Source organism: Musa acuminata, chromosome BXJ1-3 (genome assembly GCF_036884655.1).
Source record: "Musa acuminata AAA Group cultivar baxijiao chromosome BXJ1-3, Cavendish_Baxijiao_AAA, whole genome shotgun sequence".
Classification (NCBI taxonomy): Eukaryota; Viridiplantae; Streptophyta; class Magnoliopsida; order Zingiberales; family Musaceae; genus Musa; species Musa acuminata.
This window is the reverse complement of record NC_088329.1, coordinates 45,592,232-45,600,716: the sequence shown is the minus strand read 5'-3', so window position 1 is coordinate 45,600,716 and position 8,485 is coordinate 45,592,232. Positions and strand designations below refer to the sequence as shown.

Genomic DNA, 8,485 nt, shown 5'->3' with positions numbered 1-8,485 from the left:
GCATGCATTCCTCAACATTCTCATATTGAACATTTCCGATTCCGCCATGATAAAATGATTTTAAGAAGAACTCAATTTCATCAGCTCTTTTAACCAAATATTATCAATTAATTATTATCTGTCATATGATCTTTGCGTGATGTTAAAGCTGGCACAATGGAGGCAAGATCTGTCCTCGTGATTTGCTCATGGGGATAAGTCTAAAGCATACAGTAGTGGATTGCCTCTTCCCTTGTTGTCTATATGGACAAAAAAACAAATGTCGCATATTAGTGGCTATCGAGGAGGGCTGCTTCTCTATAGAATATTTCACTGCTCTACTATTCTTTACTATCAAGAATAAAAACTCACTTTTAGCATAGTTACTAAGGGAGAATCACTTGTCAGTCATTACCATACTTATCTTAGGTTATTAACTTAGATATTAGAAGGACTAGATTGAGATAACTCTTCCGACCTCAATCTTTATACAGGTGACACCTTGGATGCTAAGTGTTTTTATTTTTGAGACATCTTGACCACACTTCGAACATTCTTACATGGGTCTACTAAGACACTAATGATATCTTCCCATAACATTTTTGGCATTGGAAGGAGGGCTCGATGTCCTATGAATGCTCGCTCGTTGATCATCTCAATGAACGCTTTAGCAAAGAGGTTTTGCCATCAACCCTTAGTACTTTCACCCAATGAGGATAGTAGCCAACCTTTCCGCGCATTGGTGCATTTACCTACATTGATGAGATACTAGTGCAATATTCAACGACCTTGTCTTTTACCCTTGAGAATGAACTTGAGCCATCTACTCGGTCCCGTTGAGTTGTTCTTAAATCTTACTCAGTAAATACAAACATTAACAAGCATGATACATACAGTCACTCCACTTTTGCCTCAATTTTCCCAACAAGCAATGCCATCATCTCAATTGTAGTCCCTAGCTCCATTGCCACTAGCACTTTATCGAGATTCCCTAACTTGACGTAGTGCCAATATCCCATAAATGCTTGAGGCCTGTTAAATCATCAGTTGAGGGGGCACTTCAATGGATCACAACACTCTCAATCTGCCTCGTTTGAATCCGAGGCCCCCTCAATGTACTTGATGGATAACTCCCTACTGATCTAACTATGGTAGATGGGCTAACATTTGGAGGAGATGCAATGAGAGCGCCAACAATCAAAATGGGAAGCATTGGTTGACTCTACCTAAGGTCGATTCTTGTTCACCCAAAAAATCTAAGAGAAGTTTATTTCAGGGAGCTTACATCTCCCATCCCTAGAGACGTTCGATGGTAATGTCGATATGATGGAGCACATTACGACTTTCTATAGTCAGATGTCACTATATGGCATCTTGAATACCCTAATTACCTCACATTCCTAACCACATTAATGTTAGGATTGAGTCAGCACTAAGAGGGGGGGGAGTGAATTTGTACTTTCATATAATTACATCGGTTTGAAAATCTTTTATTCGATGAAAAGTCATATAGAAAAGATGTTAACTTGAAAGCGTACGGAAGCGTAGCAAATAAGTAAAGCAGTTTGCAATGAAGGCAAAGAGCTTAAAGTAAATATAAAATGAGTTTTATAGTGGTTCGATTATTGTGACCAACATCCACTCCCGATTCCTCTTCTGTTGAGGCTACCAGCATCCACTAACGGTATTCGTTCAATAGGCAAAAACCAACCATCTTCTTACAAATCTATTTGCCTTTGGACAGGCTCAGGAGAGAACTTTTACACCTCCACTCACTCCTCTCTAAATAGAAATCACACTTAGACTAGAGGAGGAGAACTCTCACAAGATTACAATAGAATTTTCTCTTGTTTTTGTTCTCAGTTCTTGTGTTTTTGAGTAGGGATGAGAGGAGTATTTATAGGCCCTAAATCAATTCAAACTTAGAGTCTAAAAGTATCTCATCTCTAGTTTTTTGGGTCCTAGTGGTATCATCGCCTGTGTTGGGCAGTACTACCGCTTGCAGCACTGACATTGGGTGGTACCACCACCTGATATAGTTTGAGAGATTGTGTCTGGGCAGTACCACTGCCCAGACTGGCGGTGCCACCACCTGGACCGACAATGCCACCGCCTGAGCCAACTTTTGGATCACTGAATGAGCCTTTCTCTTAACCCAAAATAGTCCTACTTTGAGCCCAATTGACCCCTAATTGAGTTGGCTTAATTGCATTCTAAATCAACTCAATTACGACCTAATTGAGTTGGTTCTTCCGACTTATCATTGGTTCTTTCGGCACTTTATTCGATCCTTTAGTGCATTGTCCTCTCCTTCGACATATTGCCCAATCGACATGTTGACACTCGCAACTTCTGATCTCCTTAGCACAATGTCCGATCCTTCGGCCTGATGCCGAATTCACAGCACGAAGTCCTTCTGCTGGCACGTCGACTGATCCTATGGCCCGATGTCCAATCTCCTGACATGTTCAACTCCGGCCCAACATCTGATTCCTCCTGCTTCAATCAATTTGCCTCTCCTTGATCGAAGTTAGTCATACGTCACTCAAAACATAGATTAGATCATAATATTATCAATTGATTTCATCATCATAATCTAAGATTCAAGAATTAAGAGGCCTAGTACGAGAATGATATGCTTGCCTCTTTTGGAATCGAAGCCAAGAAGAAGGCTCCTGAGGTTAGAGCTCGAATAATGCTTTGAGCCCCATCAAACCAGCCAAAAAAGGTCTATAAATGCAAGATGACCCCTCTCCTCCCAAGATTCATATAAATGTCCCTTCAGGATCACATGGAAGGGACACTACTCTACTATAGAGATGTTAAAACAGGAAAAAATTAGTCCTATCCACTACTGAGATGTAGGAGAATCTAGGGACATCCCCCAGCCGCTAAGGCGCTAACCAAGGAAGATATGATGGAATCCCTCTCTCTCCCTTGAGATGCCCACCTCTCTCTCTCTCCCCCTCTTTTCTCATAATTATTTATTACAGTGCTAGTCGAGGAGGATATGATACTCCTCATGCCATATGTAGAATTTAGCCCATGATTACATGGCCCAATCAAGGCAAGGTGACCATGTTGGGCTGACAGCCCATATTCAGCCCAAGGTGGACTTTATCAGCCCACAACTCACATCTTCTTAACCTAACCCTAATTTATATTGGGGGGGTGTGGTGGCTGCGATAATAGGTAAAAATAGGGCAGCAGTAGAGATCTCGCAGTGGCAAAAAGGAGGAGAAAAGGATAGAAATCCTAGGAGAAAGAAAGGGAAGAAAACAAAGACAACGCAGAGAGACTATTCTCAATCATCCAGTAGTGTTCTCATCTTAGATTAGATCAAATCTACAGTAGATTCTTACTATGATTACTTGGGGAGAATTAGGGAGGATTTAGAATTTTGTGCACAGTGATGTGATCCTTGTATCATAGTTATTCTCTTATGATTGGTGCTACGATTTTGGGCAAGAGATTGAGATTTGTATATTCATTATTATTTTAGTGGATTATCTCTAGTTTGCCCCATGGTTTTTACCTTTCATATTGAAGGGGTTTTCCATGTATATCTTGGTGTTCTATTTGATTGTGGTTCCATTTAATTCTGCTACGTATTATGGCATGCTAGTATTTGTTCATATACAAAAGTTATTTATCTTTATATCCCATCAGACCACTCCCCCAGTAAGTCAACTTTCGCGACCAAGATAGAGCACCTCCTCAGGATTATTTCGACAAGCATATGAGTTGAGCAAACCTGAACCGTATAACAAGAACTCCGCTACAACGAAAAAGTAGGCCAGGAAGACGCCTAAGGCACGAGTCGAGCAAACCCGACTCATATAAGAAGAAATCCACTATGGCGAAAAAATGGGTTAGGAAGGCACCTAAGGCATATGAGTTAGGCAAACACAACTCGTATAAGCAGAAATCCGCTATGACAAAAAAACTGGCCAGGAAGATACCCAAGGCACATGAGTCGAGCAAACCCAACTTGTGTAAGAAGAAATCTTTTATGACGGAAAAATGGGCTAGACAAGCACCCAAGGCATATGAGTCAGGCATACCTGACTCACATACAAAGAAATTCACTATAACAAAAAAAGGGGTCAGAAAGATGCCCAAGGCATGTGAGTTGGGTACACCCAACTTACATAAGAAGAAATCTTCCACAACTAAAAATCAAAATAAGAAAAGTACCCAAAATGCACGAGATATGAAAACTCGTCCCATGACCGATAAAATCCGCTATAGAGGTATGAGGCAAAGAATGCTCAAAGCACGTAAAGACTAAAAAGACATGCTCCGAACCCTAGAAACATTAAAGCATGTCTTTGTGGGGAGACAAATGATAGGGAACATAAAATCAAGTAGCCACCATTCGCCATCCCAATGCCATATCAGGCCAACACTCTCCTGTCCACAAAGTTCGAAACCCAAAAGATAGCTCGGGTCAGTTATTGAGTTGTCAACCTGCCTCCTCGACAGAACATTTATAGAATATTCATATAAGATCATAAGGCAGTTCAGGTCGGTTGCAAAATATACTGCTAAGCATATGTACAAGCATGTAAAAGCGATAAATGGTTCGTTGAGCAAAGATATTACGGGTGCGTGATGATCGTTTGTGACAATACGTTAGTGCCTCGTCGACATCTGTGCCGAGGTGGACGTGTCCACATGCAGGAAGGATGACAGTTGCTCGCCCTAAGTGAAAGGGTTGTGGGTTGAAGGCAGGGCCTTCGTTGAGAGAGTTGGTAGGCGGATGTTCCTACGACATTAGGCCCTCCTAGCATCAAACAGTTAAGAGAAAATATGATTAATGTCTTGATTAGCCAAATGTGATCTGGACTCTTGTACACATGATTGTTCGATGTGTCTCCGAGGTGGATCCGAGATAGCTTCGAGATGACTTTGAGGTGGTTCCAAGATAGAAGTGTCGAGTGTTGGGGTAAAAGTATTGCGCTCCCGATGTGGAAGTATTGTGCTCCTGAGGTGCCATCTGCACGAAGATCAAGATCAACGGTGATTTCCCTATCCGATCCTTTCGATGCTCAAGTTAGTAATATGAGGTCCTCAAATCAAATGTGAGCTTGAGTAGTTCGAGAAAGAAGAGAGTCGTTACTCTTTTTACGATGTATTTTTATACCTTAAAATTTATAATTATCATTTTTATCATAATAAATTTTTTATATAATAAATAAAAATAAATTTTTTGTTTTTTTACTTTAAATTTTTATATATAAATGGAAGACAACTTGAATAGCAAGTAACAACTATGTCTTGGTATATTTTCTGCCACACAAAAGCCCGTCGTCGATGGCCACGAAGCTCTCGTACGTAATCGCTGAAGTCATCTGTCCCGAACTCTCCACACTTTTTGTTGCCATAAAGACCTGTTTGTTAGAGGCTCCACCCATACGATCGTCCGTGGCCATGGCCGAGTTCCTGGTTGCGGACGTGCTGTGGAGATTGGGATGGGGCGTGGCCGGGCTGCTGTTTCTGGCGTGGGCCTTGCGGGTGCTCAACCGCGCGTGGTGGAGGCCGAGGTGGCTGGAGCGCGCCCTCCGGGCGCAGGGGCTCAACGGCACCGCATACCGCTTCCCCTACGGCGACCTCAAGGAGAACGCGCGGTTCAGCAAGGAGGCCCGCGCCAAGCCCATGCCCCTCGCCCACAACATCATCCCTCGCCTTCTCCCTTTTTTAAATCGCGCCATGGACGAGTACGGTAAGGGCTTCCTCCTCCTCCTCTGTTGTCGTCATCGCCTGGGCACGAGCTCCAATTGTTAGAGCTCGATCTTGTTCTTGTGCACGCAGGTAAGATATCATTCACATGGTTCGGGCCTGTGCCGCAAGTGACCATCACGGATCCGGAGCTGGTGAGGGAGGTTCTATCCAATAAGTTCGGCCACTTCGGGAAGCCGAAGCAGCACCCCCTTGGCCGATTCTTCGCCAGAGGCCTCGCTGTGTACGAAGGCGAAAAGTGGGTCAAACATAGGAGGATTCTGAATCCTGCTTTCCATGCGGAGAAGCTAAAGGTGATGATTCACTGTTCTGCGCAACACCCAACCAGAACATCTTGGAAGTGCATCCATCCGTCCTGTTTCCAGTTTGATTCATACCAAAATGTTTATCCTCATCAATTTTGCAGCGAATGTTGCCGGCATTCTCTGCTTGCTGTAGTGATCTGATGGATAGATGGGAGAATATGGCGGGCTCTGAGGCATGTTATGAGTTAGATGTTTAGCCTGAGCTCCAAAGCTTCACTGGAGATGTCATTTCACGAACTGCGTTCGGTAGCAGCTACGAAGAAGGAAGGCCAATTTTCCAACTTCAAGCTGAGCAAGCTGAGCTCATTATTCAGGTTGTCCAAAATCTTTATGTCCCAGGGTACAGGTGAGTCCTTCTCCTACTCAATTCCATGTCGTTGAACGAAGCTTTAAAGGAAGAAACATCAGAATTTAGTTGTGTTGAAAGGATCATTGATTTGATGATCCGAGACAGTAGGTGGTCCATTGATGCCTTACTTGCACAATTCAAATCTTCATCTCAAAGACTTCGAAGCTGCTACACATTTCTAATCACAGTATTGTATTGAGCTCATAAATTATGCGAGTTTTCGAATGATTCGTAGGATACGGCTACTAATAATTGCTGTCAAACAGGTTTCTTCCCACCCCAAAGAACAAGAGAATAAAAGCAATTGATAGAGAGATCCGATCGATTCTGAGAGGCATAATAAAGAAGAGAGAACAGGATATAAAGACTGGAAAGGCAAGCAACGATGACCTGTTGGGGCTGTTGATGGAGTCCAACATGAAGCACTTACAAGAAGATGGGAACAAGAATGCCGGGATGACAACCGAAGATGTGATTGAGGAATGCAAGCTCTTCTACTTTGCAGGGCAGGAGACAACATCTGTGTTGCTGACATGGACAATGATCTGCTTGAGCATGCATCCTACCTGGCAGGTCCGCGCTAGAGAAGAAGTTCTTCGAGTCTTTGGCGAAAACAAACCCGATTTTGATGGCCTGAGCCACTTAAAGATCGTTGAGTATCATCTTCCGACTTTGTTCTTCTGCTTAGCTGAACTAAACAGTCTCTGATTGCTAGTTGTTTCGATCCTATTCATCAGCATGCTGTTCTTGTTCTTTCTTGGACTGAAAGTTGAGGATGATTTCACCAAGTGATGGACTGAAATTTGTGTGGGCAGGTGACCATGATTCTGTATGAGGTGCTCAGGCTATACCCTCCAGCAATTCTCCTCCAGAGGCAGACATACAAGACGATGAAACTTGGGGATGTGGTTTACCCACCAGGAGTTCTCCTCCTGCTGCATGTAATCTTCGTCCACCATGATCCAAACCTGTGGGGCAAAGATGCCAGTGAGTTCAATCCAGAGAGGTTCGCCGAAGGGGTCTCAAAGGCGTCGAAGGAACAGGTTGCGTTCTTCCCGTTCGGCGGAGGCCCACGAATTTGCATCGGCCAGAACTTTGCGTTGCTGGAAGCAAAGATGGGACTGAGCATGATTCTTCAGCATTTCTACTTTGATCTCTCGCCGTCGTATGCACACGCTCCACGCACTATTTTCACTCTTTTTCCCCAGCGTGGTGCTCAAATAAGGTTGCGAAAACTCTCAAGTACTACTACTTAGGAAATCATAGGCAAAATATGTATGATGAAGTTGAATCCTGCTTCAGGACTATATATAAAGTCCTGAAGACTATATGTATATGCAAAATATGTAATACTCTACAGGACTATATGGCAAAATATGTATGGTGAAGTTGAACCCTGCTTCGGGACTATACATAAAGTCCTGAAGACTATATGTATATGCAAAATATGTAATAGTCTACAGGACTATATGGTAAAATATGTATGGTGAAGTTGAATCCTGCTTCGGGACTATACATAAAGTCCTGAAGACTATATGTATATGCAAAATATGTAATACTCTATAGGACTATATGGCAAAATATGTATGGTGAAGTTGAACCCTGTTTCGGGACTATACATAAAGTCCTGAAGACTATATGTATATGCAAAATATGTAATAGTCTACAGGACTATACATATAGTCCTGTACACTATATGAATATGCAAAAGCTTAGAGCACACTGTTTGATAACTAGATTATGAGTATGTAAGTTTTAATAACTGTTTCATTTATTTCTTTGTTATTAATTGATGCTCTTATATTTGATAACTAGATTATGAGTAACTGACGATTAATCAAGAGGATATCATTGGAATCAAAGGACAAGATAGTAGCTTTCGTAATGTTCGGGAGAAGACTCCGGATGATAGAGGGGCATCCAGATACAAGAAGATTAAAGAGATATATTAATGAATAAGCTAACAGAGTTAGTGAAGGGACTATCTTGATAATTAAAATAGTTATTGGTACGAGGAGGACAGAAGGAGTGAAAGGGACAATCTTGACAATTAAAATAGTTATTGGTACGCGGATAGAAGAAGACGATCGTTGATCCGGATCGCACTAAT

General features: G+C 42.4%; 1 pseudogene; it reads left to right on the top strand.

Moving 5' to 3' along the window:
- The first annotated feature begins 5,370 nt into the window (after positions 1 to 5,370).
- Positions 5,371 to 8,111, top strand: LOC103980048 (cytochrome P450 CYP72A616-like; annotated as a pseudogene).
- The last annotated feature ends 374 nt before the right edge of the window (positions 8,112 to 8,485 follow it).